At 40.0% G+C, this 17,976-nt stretch overlaps 1 protein-coding gene across 2 annotated transcripts in view; it reads left to right on the top strand.

Annotated features, from left to right (window-relative positions):
• Positions 1–215: 215 nt before the first annotated feature.
• Positions 216–17,976, top strand: part of LOC147732925 (histamine N-methyltransferase A-like) — a 248,382-nt gene continuing 230,621 nt past the window's right edge. The window contains exon 1 of one of the 2 annotated variants that reach the window (XM_086957460.1): positions 216–296. The gene's annotated coding sequence lies outside the window, so the exon portion shown is untranslated. Of the gene's footprint in view, positions 420–17,976 lie in introns of both variants that reach the window. The other variant, XM_086957459.1, reaches the window with a different exon arrangement.

Here is a 17,976-nt window from a genome sequence, read left to right on the forward strand (position 1 = left end):
ATATTACGCACAGCTACATAACTACACATGAAATAAAAATTGGATTTCAACAGTTTAGCTGGAATTACAGCTTTCACTTGGCAGCAAACAAATTGGAAATGTAATGTATGATAATCGACGATGTCTGGAAATTCATTTCTGCTAGAGACAACCACACCTTCTGTCCCGAAATGCCCTTTGGTGTGGGTGGAGCTATTGCAAGTTTGACTTGGCAGGTTCGTCTAATGTTTTCCAAGTTCCAGATATAAGCAGCTCTCACTCTGTACTTCGATTCGAACCCGTGAGAGCAATATTGCGTAAGTAAACGCTCTACTCTTTGTCATTTCTGAATAACAACAACTCCAGAATTGTAATCTTTTTCTCCGAACATTGCTTGCTGCAGTCTCAAAGTAAAGCATCATAGTGGAGGAAGGAGATAGGTAAGCCTCCCACTGTTTAAGAAATGTGACTATATTCTTTGCTGTACATTTGGGTAAACACATACTAGGTATTAGCTACAAATTCGTATATTTGTATCTACATTCGTTTATGAAAGCGATATATATATATATATTTAGATTAACATGCAGATTTACATATTACATTTAATATACCGGATCGATTTTAGACTGTGCAAGGTAATCCTTTTTTGTGACTTTTATTTCCTATTTCATAACAGTACACATCTTGTAACTATTGAGTGTGTCATTCGTAAAGTATACTAGGCATGATTTGTTGATTATCTAACAGGGGAGTGGCTGGATATGAATGTGTGTTTCATTATCTGCTGTCCTAACACTGGATATTTAAACTTAAAGTAGTTACTGATCATGTTTAGAAACTCATTTGTTCAATTCAAATTAACCAGCAAATTACATCAAGTATTTTCGTAACAAAACACAAAAGTGAATCTGTGATAGGACCTTTTTCAGGGGTCATTAGGCAATCGGCGGTTTTTGGGCTCAGCCTGTGGCATTCGGAGCCTTTTACCCCGGTGTCTTTGGTGCTCACTTTTGGGCTCATTAGGAAGGTAAAACCTAAGGATTAGGGGCGTAACTCCAGGGGGGTGTTCAGGGCCTAACTGGCTGTAGTGGGCATCAGGCATTTGCCCTGGAAGCTAGAAGGGTGGGGGTGGTATCGGAGCAGTGTGGGACGGTTTTGGATCGATTGGAGCCGGTTTTGCAGTGATGTTGCAATACCGGGCCCCAATACCAAAACGTAGCAGTGGTGAGGAACAGTTTGGTTAAGTAGCATTGCTTCAGCTTGCATCATAATTTACTGTTGCATCCACCTCTATTTGCAACTTGGGCTTAGTACATGGAGCTGTCAGTCACTTGATAAAATTCTTTATAAAAATTGACAACTGAACATATGGAGTCCTGTCTACATGCACAGTTTTGAAGCTCTGCCTTCAAGGCTTCTCGCAACAGACATGAAGAAGAGTGAGTGCAGGGAAAATACATTTAAAACATGTGATCCCAGGGCAATGAGTCCTAGCTATTGTATTGAACGTGACCCTAGTCATGAGGTCCCTGGGAGAACTACCAGGCCAGGTAGAACAGGTAGGGGGTCAAGCTTCAGAAGAGGGGTTTGGGGGGGCGACACTCCCCAAATGCATTCTTGGCTTGATGGTTGGGTCTGGTGGCCCTGGGTCGTGTTTATGTCTGTGGTCATAGAAGTGTTCACTGATAGAGTGAAAATGTGCTACATTCTGGAATTAACAAATAATGGCAGTAGTAGGCTTAGAAAGCAATACCAGTCTCAGTTTTCCTCACATGCTACTGCCAATCAGACACCCAAAAGGTGATAGGACTTCTGCTTACAAAGTCTAACCACTTGCAATAGCTTGGGATAGCATTTCAACCCATAATGTTTCACCCACTGTGCTACGATAAACAGAGGCCCTCCCAATGCAAATCTCTCCTGACCCTGTTCATCATGGAAACAGTCCTCCCTGAACCTTGGTCATCTCATCTTTCCACCCTGCATCTCTCTGGTTATTATTACAGTTGGGACATTTGAGATTCAAAACCCCAAATCTCTCTGGCTAAGATATACCCCTGTCAATGACACTCCTTTAGCACTTTATATTGAGATTACGTACCAAAATTGAGTTTTCCAAGGCTTACTCATGGTGTTGCCACATTTTGTAGAAAGAAATACTGCCCTTTTATTTACATTTTGCTATTCTGAGACAGACAAGAGCTGGTGTTTGAAAAAGAACTGATGTAAAGTTCTCAGGATTTTGTTATATGTCAATTGTCCCTATGTCTGTTATAATAATTATTCCGAAACAATTTACACAGCTCTTAAATACATTTTATTTGACATATTTATGTGTTTGCTGTTTCCTGATTATATCTCGAAATTAAAAAAAAATACCTGATAGAATTGTTTTTTGCAATACTCTATTGGATTCTCCTGTGCATCTGAAATGGCTAGTGTTCATGGGGAAGACCCTTCTGGCCTATGCCAATGCTGGCCAAAGCTCCCTCTCTTGCTGAATGGATTTCTCCCACCCCTCAGTATCGTTTCACTTTGCACAGTACCTTTTGTCCATTCTAGTTCTTTTAGAGAAAACTGGGCTTTCAGTCTCCTTTGGTAGGTGAGAGATAACACCACCTTGATCAAGGTGCACTCAGCAAGGATCACTGTGTGGGGTTGGAAGTGTCCTAATGTGGGTCAACCAATGTGCCTGCAGTCCTCGACTTATGCATCTCTGCACACTGATCCAGGAAAGCAGGGCATGTACCAGTTGAAGAGGAGGTGGCATCAGATTTACCTTGTTCACAATGTAGTGGATCCTGACATTTGGGATCTTCCTCAGGCACAACAACGAACCTCACCATCTAAACAATCTTGGTAACAACCTTGTTTCATAGTGATGAGCAGTGTTCCCTGTAACGCGCGCGCGCGCGCGCGCGCAGCTTGCTGACCCCGAGCGCGCAGAGTCCCGTGGAAAGCGCGCACACATCCATCCTGTGAGTGCTTTCGCGCCCCCGCGTTTAAAACGCGAGCGGCGCGAAAACGGCAATTCCGTGGACTTTACCTTGTAGGCTCACTTCACCGCCCAAGTCGTTCATAGTTTAATGGGAAATGCTGTGAAGTTCTAGTGAAAGTCAGCAACATCAGCGTTGACTGTGGGCGCTCCATCATCCATCAGTATTTGTTTTGATGTTCTCATCTATCGGCGCGAAAACGGCAATTCCGTGTTTGGTGGAAAGATCATCGACTGCTCCGCACTAATGGGCTGTGGCTGCGGGCTGTTTGTGTCCCTTTGTGAAAACATTTGTTAATTGCAGCACCGTCATGCGCTGCATTTAACAAACATTTTCACAATGGCTCACAATCAGCCCCCAACCGCGCTCCCTTAAGAGAAGACATTTAGCAAGTCCAAAAGCATTCGTGCTTTTGGACTTGCTAAATGTCTTCTCTTAAGGGAGCGCGGTTGGGGGCTGATTGTGAGCCATTGTGAAAATGTTTGTTAATTGCAGCGCATGACGGTGCTGCAATTAACAAATGTTTTCACAAGGGGCCACAAACAGCCCGCAGCCACAGCCCATTATAGAACAAATTCAGCAAAAGAAAAGACAGGATCAGGCGGTGTCTCCCGCCTCTATTTTGCCACTTTCAATCATGTCACCTCACCAGCCCCTCCTCGCTAGTATTACAGGTCTCTGTTGTGGCTGGCTCGGGCATATGCATGTGCGCTCTGCGCTCTCCTCAGCTGACAGTTCGGGCGGGACAGAGGCCATAGCTACCAAGGTTTAAGCATAGCTGCCAACGTTTCAGATTGCTATGTGTGACATTTTCATAATTTCACTGAAATTATGTGTGACATTTCAGCGACTATGAGTGACACTTGCTCGCGGACAAAATAAAGCAGTGAAGAAGAGGGAATCATAAATATCAGAAATTACAATCATTTTGAGTAAAGAGAGAGTTTACGTTAGCTGCTTCACAGCATAAGAAATAATAGTTAAACAATTAATTTATCAGACTGCAGCCAACATTTCAGAAAATAGATAAAGCAGACTGGAAGGTGTCCATAATTTATTATAGTCAGGTGATTGGTTAGCAGACTTACTCGATTGCTGCCGACCACATGAGCTGTAAGTAGCGCTGCATTAGAAAGTGGAGCGTGGGAGGCACTCATTTAGGCCACAGCTAGGCTGATAGCAAAGTCTCACTGACCAGAGTTTCAGAACACTTTACTTAGAAGGCGACGATCCAGCTCTGTTGTTAAGATTATGCTCAGTCCTGATGGCACGAAAGCTGTGATGTATTAGGAATTGCACATTTATTATTGCAAAAAAAGTTACTGGCACTAGCCTTTACTTTCACCCATCTCTGCAGTTTAGACCACAGTTGCCAAGCTTTTAGTACCTCACGATAGAATTTTACAGCCATCATAGGGTTTTAACCAAATGCATGTTACATTTTCCTGCCTGAGAAAAAACGTCCAGGATTCGTGCACAACAGGAGTTACTTGTTGAAACGCAGCATGTACCGGACGTGACGTTCGACGACCAATGTACAGAACATTCTCGCAAACTTTCGCACGCCCTCCAAAGACACTAATCTGCACAAAACCCGCCAATCATTGAAAGAAGACATCTAAACAAAGGCAGATTTATGGAATTTGTTAATGTTTGCAATAACAGTCTTCTAAAATTTTAAATCAACATTGTTACTTATTTTGTTTTACTTGGGCAACAAATGGGTTTAGTCACATATTTCAGCACGTACTGTTTTCACACGGTAAAATAAGCACACGCACTCGGGTGGCTTATACTTACTTTGACCCTTTTGCAGGCAGAGACTAAGTTAAGATTGCTATGGAGGACATTTTTATAATTTCTATGTAATCTTGAGTGACATTTCAACAAATGAGAGTGACACTTTCAAGCAAAATCAAGCAATGAAGATGACGGAAACATAAAGATGAGACATTACACCCCTCAGATAGCTGTAATTTCTTTTATTTATAGGTTTTTCCTCTTTTTCATGGCTGGATTTTACTCGCCAGATAGGGTCACTCAGTTGTTGAAATGTCACTCATAATTACACTGTAATTATGAAAATGTCACAAACAAGCAATCTGAAACCTTGGCAGCTATGTGTAAAGCACACATCGTGCTTTTGGGCTTGCTGCAGCCAAGCCTCTTAAAAGTTATACACAGCAGTAGTTGGCTGCCAGATTGTGAGCTGTGCATGGAGATAGACGAAGGCCGCTGCGAGGCTTTGCTGCATGCAGCTGACTATACATATATGAGGGTGTTGTCCTCGTGTGAAGAGTTGGATGTCATGCATGTTCCTGGCCTCCAGCTATTTTCAGGCATCAATTAAAATGTCTAGATACTCTGGTGATTAATAGTCTTGCTGGAAAGAGATAGAGGTTTGTCTAGTGGAAGTTTTGACACATCCAAAGGTCCCACAGTGGTTTAAAATGTCTCCTGCTAACAACATGTGCCATGCAGATAAAGGGAATAAATGAAAATAGGTCAGTGGGTTACGGCTTCTGTAAGAGAGCTCATTTTGTTACTTGTGGTTTGTAAGTCAAAATCCTAATATAGAGCATTGAGCTATTAACGGGTGGGGGAATCATATCGCCCGACGCCCGAACCATGTTTTTATCATTGGGCAAGAAGATTTAATGTCTATTTTGTCCGACGGACAAGTAGACATTAAATCACGGAAACAAAACAGGCTGTGGGCACCTCTGCCATTGAACACACAAGTAGACCACTCTGACTTGTGTGAAACAGGGGAGCCAGGCCTCTATAAATAGCACTGCAATGCACTACAGTTCTGCCTCTAATAGGTCTGCAAATGCACGTTGACGTTATATTATTTAATCATAGTCCGGGATTCTTTTGGTCTTTGTATCTACAGTTTTACTTGAAGCAGGTGGATATTGTTTGTCTGTCCATTATTTGTGCCATGCTCTGGGATAGTCCAGTATTCTGAATAGGTGTGGCTTGTTGGCGACAGATGTTCCTTATTAGTGATCATGATTTTTTTTTTAAGCAGTGAGTAAGCAGTGGTAAGTACTGGTTGCAATTAGTTGTGCATAGTTGTGACATTGTGCAATATCCTTCTTGAGTGCAGAGTTTATTTACAGTAGTTATCTGCTTTTTGTGATGTTGCAGAATTCTTGACGGTCCAGAACTATTTACATACTCTTTGTGAGAGAGAACCTTGCTTGATTAATTTTAAAAAAGGGCTTCCATGCTTAAATTGTGTGATCTTTGGCAAATATTTTATTTCACCAAAGCTAACTTTTTCTTCATAATTAAGGCTCCCTGTTTTCCGTTTTTACTAATTTTTACAGATAAATACAGACAGAAAACCATTTATTTTCTTATCTGTTTTTAATTTTTAAATGTGGATAAAAACGGAAATTGGGTTAATGTTTCTCTGTCAGCCGGAACCCTTATGTTTGATGAGGGATTGGAGTAGGTGGGACACGTGGTCTTTACAGGACATGTAGATCTCAGTGGCATTTTGTCCCTTGGACAACTAGATTATTTGTAAAATTCCACACCCCTGATTAACTGTCATCAAACAGCTGCGTGTTAACTGCAAGTATTATGTTAGAGCAATGTGTTTTATTGCCCAGTCTTTTATTATCCTAATCTTTCCAAAAGGGTTCATTTGGGTAAAAAAACAATTCTTGTTTTTAAGAGAACCTCTAACAATGGGGTCACATTTTGAATTCTGAATTCGTACTTTTCCAGAATAAGCATTGTTAAACTATATTGCCTACTAGTATCGATGACTCCTACACTACACCTTGTAGTCTTTTCTGATGTAACACTTCCAATACACTGATTTACACAACTATGATTGTCTCTGTGCAATGTGTGTATTATGTAAAGTGCTCTGACACCCTACACTGGTATGAATGGTGCTATAATACGAAATTAATCAGAGAGCCAGTGGTTCTGGAGACTTGAGGGCCGCTATTAAAGGGTGCTAGTGAGGGAATCCATGGTAGAGGTGGCCATTGGAGGGGCGCCAACAAACATTGTCACACAGGGCTCCACCAGTGTTAAAGACGGCCTGGCTTGTGCCTAGTTGAAGTTGGCTGACCAAAGTCCAATTGAACAACCTGCAAAGCACACGTCGTTCTTTTGGACTTTCTGAATTTCTTTTAGATATCACGCAAGTTAGAAATCTCTCTGCTTAGCGTAGTGTGCCGCCTGGCTGGTATTTTGTTGCTTCTTTCCGTCTGTGCATCCGGATATACAATACAACAAGTAACATTACATCTTAAGCAGGAAAATCTTATAATGGTACTATCATTGGAGTCTTGTGCTTTTCTAAACCCGAAGTGTACTTGCCTGTATAACCAATTCATGTAATGGTGTGTGTCTAAATTACAAACCTGCCATAAGACCCTTAACGTGGCGATTTATGTGTGAAAATCCAGACTTTTCACTTGTTTAAGCATGCGTTTGGATTGATATTTGGCGCTGCACCCACACGCGCGGTCTGGTTCCTGGCGCACATAACCATGGCTGCAGCGCACAGAGACCCCACACTGCCGCACACAGAGGAAAAAAATTAGAGGGAACATTGGTGATGAGTACTTCATACTGGTTGAATTTTTTTCCTTTGGAGTGGCATTTAGTAGTAAAATAAGTTTATTTTATGATAAATTAAAACCTTAAAAATATAGAGCATTGAACTGACATTAAAATCAAGAAGACAAGGGATTTAAAACAATTATAGCTAACTTATTGTCAATACAATTATTTAAATTGCCTTTGGGCCAAAGTGCAGGGTGCATTGAAACTAATAGGTCTTGCGTACCATATGCCCATCACGATCTTGTGGTATCAGGAGAATAAAGTGTGTATTTTGCAGTCAGCAGTCATTTTTTAAAGTATCATATGATTAGGATCTATTGGTCGGTAAAACCGGGTGCCATGTGCATTTTATTGATCAGCGAATATGACTGCACTGAAATGGGTGAAGTTGAGCATGTCCTGCACCGCCTTGAATTATTTTTCGATTCAGGCATTTCCGAGTAGACCATAGCAGTAAATATCCAGGTTGTGACATCGCTGCAGGTCATTAAACCATAGTTTAGCAAGATTGGCTTTAGTAACATCCCCTTGGAATGGAGAAGCGATGGGCAGCAGCAGAGGAAGTGCGGGAAAGTTTCACATTTGTAACTGCACAGAATGCACTTCAGAATATTGGAGAGGAGCTACCAGTTTGTATTAAAGTCTTTAATTTGTAGTGTCATCATCCTCGCAGTCAAAATTTCAGTGACACAGGCTTTCCGAATTGAGCAGCTTAGGTATGGCTGTGGCTTTAGGTCGACCTGGTGTTCGTTGTCGTTTGAGGCTATCAAGGCTTGTGAGAATGAGATAGTCTTGATATTTCCCTCATCAGCCAGTTTCGAAAGAAGTCTTGTCTGTTTCTTCAGTATGTTTTTCACCGCGGTGTGAGAAAGTGATGGAGAATTTAATACGCTTAAATCCATTTGGACGGCGTCTGCTGATGACATTAGATATGTTCTCTAGGGGCTATTATTGATTTTGAATATATATTTTGGAAAAATAAACTTTAAGGTGCCTGGCATGGCCGAGATGCATCTATGATAGTATTTCATGATAGAACCCATGCTAGTCAGATTTACTGCCTCTAGGCCGAATTCTAATCTCACCAATAATCTCCTGGTGTAGTATGACAGACTAAACACTCTTTTAAAGGCTTTTAGATGTAATTTCCCCATACTTTTGGTGAGAAGTCCCAGAAAAGCCTCACTTGATGGTGATGTGGCTCTGAGCACTTTTGGGACTGGTGCTGAAGAAGGACATTCAAGGGAGGCATTTAATTGGCACAGTCTTGTGGTAATTAGTACAGCCTTGTCTTTAAGATGATTCAGATGCATTTTGGGACCCCCATTTGCCGACAGCCAAGTGTTCAGATCATTATATGATTTTGCTCCTGTTATTTTTAAGGGCCCAAGTGACCAGTAATGATTAATTTGCTGACGTGTCCTTCCAAATGAGACCACTTTTTTTTTTGAGGTGTTAATTACCATCTTGTTTGTCATGTTATAGATATGGAGGGCATTGAGGGCTTTCTGAATCCGTATTTTTGAATTATCAAGTAGAACTATGTCATCCGCATACTGTAATCTCGTGATCTTGGTTGTTCCTATTTTTGGGGGAATTAGGTTTGCATGTTTAAGTGATGTAGAATTATCTGCAGTATAGGGATAAAAGAGCATTGGGGCTAGGACGCATCCTTGTTTTAGGTCTTGGTTGGTATTTTTTGATAAGGCAGTGGCAGTCAACTTGACCTTCACCCAAGTTGAAGAATAGAGTGAAATATTAGCACTAAGCAGATCACATGGAATACCCCACGCCAGGAGTTTACTAGATATAGAATTCCCTATCCACCAGGTCAAATGCTGACGAGTAGTCAATAAAATATGCGTAAAGAGCTTGTGATTTCTGAATGGTTGACTGGTGGATGAGATTGGAGATGGTAATTATATTGTCAAGTATGGAGGAGTTTATTCTAAATCCCGTTTGGCAAATTAGGATTATTGCATTTGTAGTTGCCCATGACTCCAGATCTTTTAAGATGACTGAGGAATATATCTTGGCCTACATTTCCAAATGATGTAATGTAAATGTAATGTTTACTTGTAAAGTGCACTGTTGCCTGTTGGCGTCCTGGCGCTGTATACCGCTGGGGGAACCCGACCTGGCTTTCCCTGTGGGATGGTCCCTACTGGGAATCCCCAAGGTGGAGCCAGGCATCCCCGGCGTTGATGGGGCCGTTGTGGAGATTAGACAAGCTAATGCCCAGAGTTGCCAAGTGGGACTCCTGATTAGAGTAGGCACCGAGGCGAGAATTATCTAGTCCACTGACCTTGGTCCACGACCCTGCCGCGTCTGGAATTGAACCCTGGTCCCGGGCTGACTTCTGCTCCCGGGTCTGCCACCTCTAACCAGTGAGCCACACCACTCCACGATAGTTGAGGGATTTTGGTTATCACCCTTTTTGAAAATTAGGTGCAATATTGACCCTCTCCAGTTGTTGGGGACTTGGCAGAGTGTAAAACATGAGCAGAATAATGGGGAGAGTGTCGCTGTCCACAATGTTTGGTTTTCTTTAAACAATTACACTGGGAGTCTGTTTGGATCTGGTGCACCTAATGCTCGCATTTTATGTATGATTTCTTTGATCATGTTAATCATGGGAATGTTGTCACTTTCCTTTCGATCTTCTGTGGGGTTTACATTTTCTGTTAAGAATATAGGGTTACTTGAGTGCTCCGTTGTATACAGATTTGTATGTGCTGAGTCCATGTAGGTTCATCAATGACATTGGTTCTGATGGTATGACAGCATGTTTTGTTTTTAATGTGCCTCCAGAGGGCAGCCTGATTGCATTTGTTCATAAGGGAGTATATATACTGCCACTTATTTTCCCTCCGCTGTTTTTTTAATAACTGTACCAGTTTCCTACGCTGTTTTCTTGCACCTCTCAGTGCTTGTAATAAAGCAACTTTGTTATAGTTATGGGTTTATGGCATGCTTTTGTAATTTTACAAATTTGCCGTACACTGGTACGGATAGTTTGCTTATTGTTGGATGGTTTTTGCCAAAGGTTTCCATGACTTGGAGAGTTGGTGATTCATTTGTGCATGCCCCATATTATTAATTCCCAGTGGGCTAGTAGATGTTTGCCACATTGAGCTTGAAGAGAATGCCCTATAGTGGATTTTCATAGTTTTATTTTCTGTACACAGACAGGGCGCCACTTTATTTTCTGAGTTAGTAGTGTAGTTATATCATTAAGAGAGTGGCCCAGGGTTATTTGTATTTTGGTTTATCTAAATTGGGGCTGAATGTTGTAAGAAGGGGTATGTGGTCACTTGCTTGTTTAGGAGAGTACACCAAAGCTCTTAACGTTGCCCATGAAGTTTCCTGAAGCAAGCACATAATCAAAGGTTCTTATGCCTCCGTACATTTTTGGAACCTGAAGAGAAAGATTAGAGGTTTCTATTATAGTCTGGATGAACTTCAGCCCATGTTTTTCTAGTGTTTTGTCCAGTTGTTTGCTTAGGCAATTTGTCAGTGCACATCCAGTATGATTCCTTCCCAGTGCTCGCAAATTAATATCCCGCAGAGTATTATATCATGGTTCCCATGGCCAGAGAGGATTTGATTCAAGTTTTCGGCTCGCTGGCATAGCGTTTTTGCTAGTGTAATGCCAGAGCTGTGGAAGTAGATGCTAATCAGGAGGATCCTGGTTCATGGGGATATTGTGATGGATCTTTCCAATGTATTCACTTGAAGCATCTTGTCTGGCTTCGTTATTTCTGTAACTATTCATTTCAAGTTGAGTTTCTCGTAGGTTGATAGTCCACCAGATGGCCTCCCAAAGATGTTATTCTTTCTTGCTATTTGATGCACCCTGTGGAAGCCAGTGATTGTTTGTGGGGTGAGTGACCATGGTTCTTGTAAACAGACAACATCAGTTGCCATCAGCAGTTTTTTTGCATATTCCAAGTTTAGTAGTCTTGCTAATCCGGCGACATTCCATGTCAGGAACTTTATATATTATTGTGTCCTGACTGTGCTTGACTTGATGCTAGAAGTGACCCTTTTTCTCCCTTAAAAGGTGAGTGGAACCCAACTCCAATTTGATGTATGTTCTACCAAAATACCTTTAATTCTCATTCCTCTGCCCAGCAGAATCTCATGAGGAGAAAACCCAGTAATATTGGGTGTGAACCTCATGCATAACAATACCAAGGGAAAGTTATCTGGCTACTTCACTATTGACGGTACACAGACCTTTGGTAGCTTTGCTTTCAGAAAGTAGTGGCTCTTACTGCATCAGCTAATGCTACTGGGTGATAGCCACAATTAAATGTATGTTCTAACTTCAGTAGCTAATAACCTCATGTTTTAAATGTTTTCCTACACCTAACGCCAAAGAAGCGGGCAAACAATAACTAGGGACTAATTATCACTGTAAAAGCTTGGCTACGCTGAGGGCATCACATCTCCTAGTTGGGTAGACATCAACCCACCTGCTCAAAAGTTATACAATCACAAAATATATCTAAAATTGTTACATGTGTTATTTTCACAAAATCTATTTTTAAATTTATATAGGGGTCTTCTGACCTTCCTATTTGACTCATAGACAGAATAAGTTTCATACCGACATTTAACTGTATGTCATTTTGAAATCTTTAAAAAATGTGGATTATACCAAAAGTTTTTCAAGATGGCCAACATACCATCATGTCTCATGTGTAGGCCCATGAAGATACCTCACTATCTGTAACAAAGTTAAACCAGGCAAAACAATCCATCCACCCGTAGCAACCCAATGTTCATTTATACCTTTTTCCATCCTGCTTTTCCCATCCTTTTTTTAAATCCTCTGGCACCTCAGATTGCAGGTGCCTCAACTCCTTAAGTGAATGAACTGACATTGACAAGAAGATATTGGCTGGCAATTTTCAATTGCACAGAGTGGTTAGCGTTCTAGCGAGCAGTAGCTCTTGTCACCTGCTCTGGGTCTCCATACTTAAATGTAGGCGTGGTGCGGACCCGCAAATGGAGCACTGAATACACGACAAAAGCAAGCCTGTCTGTGCCTGTCTGCTCCTGAATGGGACCAGGAGCTAGGAATGATGCCTTTTTGTCTACTGATGGTCTCATTTACTCTGCCTCCTAACTGCTTGACTGGTTGCCCTTTGCCCGTTTACCACTAGAGCCTATTCCTCCTTTATTGATTTATAGCTAGTTTTAGCAGTAATAAATTGTCCATGTTGCAACTTCACTACCACCTCCCTACATCTAGAGCCTATGCAACCCATTGGTTGGGCAGTCTATGCACTCTAAGGTTACTACAGCTCAGGATCATAGTTTTTGCTGCTTTAAGTTTTTTATCCTAAATTGTCGCTCATCAATGAAAAAAGACTGGGGCATTTTCAATTTCCTCATTGAACATGGTCTAAAATATATTTGTTTTTCAGAAACTTGGCTAAATTAGGCTTCAGGGCCCAATATTATTAGAGATTTGCCCCCAATATTCCTGGATTCTGAGAGTGGATTGCGAAAACAAAAAGGAGGTGGTATAGTTATTGTTTTTAAAGAACACTTTGCTTGCAAAATAGATAAGCTGACAACCCCTGACTGTGAAGGTCTACTCTATTCACCATCACTAACTAAGAACTTCACCTTGTGCAGAGCCCTAATTTATTGCCCACCGGGTTGTGTGGCCAACTGGAACTCAGGCACTGTGGAAGTTCTTGCTTTGCCTATTCTCAAATCCTCCAATTCCACCATTTTGGATGATCTAAATATTCATTTTGATAATGTAGCCTGCAGTATGGCCTACTCTGTGATAGAGGATTTTGCAGCTCTTAACATACAGCTCATCATGAGGACCAGCCCATTCCTCTGCCATAGTTCAATCATTTGGCAGCCCCTTTCTTCCCTCCCAGTTCAAACAGGGGTTCGATCCAGAGAGAATCAGACACTCTACATGAAGCTAATTGGCCCGTGCTGAGTCACTCACTAGAATCAGGCATGCTCTTCATCGATTCTAGGCTTAGATTCTGGCTTGATGCATTAGTCCGTACCACAAGCAGAAAACACTATAGAATCCTTCTCTCTGCTCTGTGGTATAATGACTCTATGCACTAAAACAAAAAGCTATGTAAAGGTTTGGAAAGAAATTGACGGAAACTTATTGTAACAAGGACAAACTAAAATACAAGTCGGCTCTGAATGACTACCAGAAGCAACACAGTATTGCTAGAGCCAAATTTTATTCGGATAAAAGCACTGTGGCTAAAAACTGCCCCAAAACACTTTTATGGTATTTAACAATCTTTCTGACCATGCCAGCACTGCCCCAACGACCCCACTCTCACAAACTCAATGTAATGAATTTGTGGACTCTCTCTCAAAAAAAGTAATAGACATATCGCTTTTTCAGGTAGAGCTGAGGTCAGTTCAGCTGAAGGTCTCCGCAGCAGGATCTGTGTCTTGAATATGTTCCTCGCTTTAGATGTGATATAATTTATCTCAATGCTCACAGCTACCATATCAGACCCCTGCACCCCTCTGTACTGGATAAACTGGCTCTTCCAGTCATAGAACAATTCACCCAACTTCTGAATGCTTCATTGACCGAAGGCATCATTCTCTTAGCTTGGAGGCTGGCCTTGGTCACACGCTTACTAAAAAAGCTGATTCTTGACCCTTTTATATGCAAACCTATAGGCCTATAACTCTCGACATCTTTAAGTAAACTCAAAAGTCCCACCTTATATATAGGTATGTAAAGCACAAAAAACATATCTCACCATCTAAACATATGCAAAGCGGTCATTTAAGTTAAAAAACACACTGGCAAAAACTTCCCAATACATACCAAACAGGTATTACTTCTTTTTATTTCATATGCAGTTGGACAACATATTCTCGCTTTTTATTTCTCACTCCAATATTCCTGTTAGGAATGTTACTAAAAGTACTACAACTGCCAGAATGCAAATAACAGATGTTTACAATCATGATGTTAACACATTTAAAACATTCTTACTTCCTCATTGCAACATTCAAAAGCCTATACTGTTATTTTTCAATAAAATACACAATGTAATAAAGAGGCATTAATCCTTCACTCTCTTCCCTAAACATTTACCACTAATCCATCAAAATCATAATGTCAATTTCAAATTTCAAAAGTACTTTATTCGGTTTTTGTTTTGTACAAAACCATAAATGTTCATAAAACAAAATATATTTCAAATTGTCAGGTAAAATACATGTTACAATATACACAATTTAAAACAGGTTTTTCATAACGTTAGAATCCAGCTATTACACATTAGGGCGAACATCATTAGGGGATTACTTATACAGTTCTAGGTATCCAGACATTTTCTATACTTCATTGAGCTTTTTAAAAAGCCGATCACATGGGGTATACAATCAGGTTTTAACAATTGTAAATACAGTAGGGCAGGGCGAGCTTGTACAAATTGCAATCTTTTAAAAATAGGTTTAAGATAAAAAGCCCTGGGGAATTCATAAAATTCACAAAAGAACATAAAGTGCAGCAAGTCCTGTGGAGACAGATTGTCGCAGCCACAGGGTGCTAGCACTGTTCCTCTATAACACCCCATTGGGATTGCTAATAAAAAGTGAAACAATTTAAACCTCAACCTAGTTAATAAAAAACGCTCATAGGCTGGTAGTGGCAAATAGATACAATTGATCGTATATATTTTTTTCTCATCACTGATATACTCCTTTAATCAAATGCCCATATACATCTTCATTTCTAATGTACATTTTTAAAATAATTACAAAGTCATATATATATATATATATATATATATATATATATATATATATATATATATATATATATATATATATATATATATATATATATATATATATATATATATATACCAGTGAATTCAGTTTGCAGATTTTATTGTTGTTTACCTCTTTCTGGATAGTTTTGACACTGTTAAGATGTGTAAAAACTAAGCACTAGAATGGTACACCTCTCTCATACAAAGCAACTCTAAAACAGCAACCGCTTCAACTTTCAACTCTATCATCACGAGAAAGGCAGCAAATTAAATCATGTCTTTCTTTTTAGAATACTGCATCTCCACTTGTGAATGGTTAGCATCTGTTAACCCTTTCCCTCTCTTTCAAAAAGAGGTTCTTATCTCTAGCTTCATTTTTCTGAAATGTAAATACTACACAACAATTTATTACATAATGCTGAGTTGGAAATTAAAACTGGCCATTACTTACATTGTGTCATCACTCCTCAACTTTAAAAACAAATGTTCTGTCTCTTTAACACCCTTCCCCATGTACAGTCTTAGCTCAGTAAACCTAGCACCCAAGTGGAACCAGTAGGTCAAACTTTCACAGCACATTCTAGAAGATGCATATGCTTCCAAATGAGATACATCAGGTGTTGTTTACTCCACAGTTTCAAAAGCATATCAATGTCTCTATTGCATTCCTTGTTTTTAAACAACAGCCAATAATAAGACTTCTTCCTGAACCATCCAAAACACCTCCAAATTGTCTTCACTTTCATGCTGACATCACCAATTAAATATAAATATATATATATATATATATATATATATATATATATATATATATATATATATATATAAATTTCCTTACCTCTATTTATTTCCTCACCTCATAATTGTGCACTGTGGTGGCAATGACCAAGGCACATTCACTGGGGTAGGGCTGGAAATCCTAATGAAAGAAACATTTGCAGCACTGATGTTGCTATTCCCTCACACTGTCTTGGTGTACTCTAATATATGCCAAAAGACAGAAATGTAAAATCAGTTCTGTCCACAGATTAACAAAGCCAGGAAACATGTTAAAAAAACTGTTTCAGCATTTCTCAGAGACCATTGCATGGGCTTTATCTAAAACAACAATCTATGTTTTGACATGCATGGAATTTATAGAAATGATGGAGTGCACTTTACAGATGAAGACTACAGGGTATTTCTAAGTAACATGAAATTCTGCATCCGGTCTTAAATGTAGCAGCCATTCACACACAACCAATGCAACGACTCTTGTCAGAGACACCTTAGTACCCAAAATATTGTGAAGTTTTGTTCTCAAGGGTTTTTTTAATTTCGTTTTTGGGATCTTCGTGGCGATGTTGTGATCCCCACAGAAATGTTGTGAAAGTGGAAAAGAAAAGCCGACATTCAATTGTCACCAACACACCCAAAAATAATACGTAAAAAAACATTCTGAGCATTGCCCTACTCAATACTATATACATGTTTCTTTCACAGCATGTTTAAACTCATAGTTTTGTACTATATTTCTTTAAAAAATATCTTTCAGAAGTTTACCCGGTTATTGGGGATGCCACAATGGCATCGCTAACCGCGACGATCACGCCTTTTCCATAAAGTGAAAACACATATTACAGTATTTTACACAATAGGGTTTATTACTAAACACATCCAACTCATGTTATTCTAGTGTATGTCTAGAATCACTAAAACCTATCTTCCATTTTCTCTGTGAGGCCCGAGACCACGATGACATCAGTAATCGTGATCTCCCCAGACACATCGTGAAAACAGAAAGCAAAAGCAAAAATTCAAGTCAACACCACATAAAAAAATTATAATTATATACTTAATTCTAACCATGACAGTACATAACTCACTATATAAAGAACTCTATAAAAACATTTATCAATATCTCAATATCTCTATAACAATGTATTATTGATTTATTGATATATGTTTTTTATATTTTCATCAATATTCCCAATGATTTTGATAGTCGTGATGTCCCCGCGATGGTACTGGAGGGACCACGCTGGCAGTTGTTTTGTCGTCTTGAATATCGCATGCGATTAAAAAAGATCTATTTTGGACACATAACTTGTGTCACTAACACCTCAATTTCTCAACCATGGGGTCAGAGTATCTCCACCCTGACCCCTTATGTGAGCTTCCACACAGATTCTCAGCCCCAGAAACTGTCCCCAATAGATAAAATGGCAGCCAAAACTTTCTCTTCAAGTTGCGTCCAGCCAATCAGAGCATTCCCGTATGTGCGTGCATCAAAGATTCATTGTGAAGCCACCGCAAAATATCCGCGGCCAGTGATATCCAGCCAAATTTGGTTTAAGTCTGTTCAGCGGTTCGGCCTGTAGGTGTAGGTAAAGGTTCCTATGGGAATTAAGATTAAAAATACACTCCTATTTCACACCTCAAATTCTGTGTTCCCACTGCACGGATCCCCCTGAAACTTCCCATAACAATAGTACCCACCATGGCCCAATTTCACGTAGAATGGGCAAAAGACACCAAAGTTATAGCCAAATCAAAAAATTCATTTCCTATGGAAACTAGGTCCTAACTATATTTACCTACTGGCGACCGCTACATCTTGCCTTCGA

The sequence above is a fragment of the Lissotriton vulgaris genome, chromosome 2_1 (genome assembly GCF_964263255.1).
Source record: "Lissotriton vulgaris chromosome 2_1, aLisVul1.2, whole genome shotgun sequence".
Lineage (NCBI taxonomy): Eukaryota > Metazoa > Chordata > Amphibia > Caudata > Salamandridae > Lissotriton > Lissotriton vulgaris.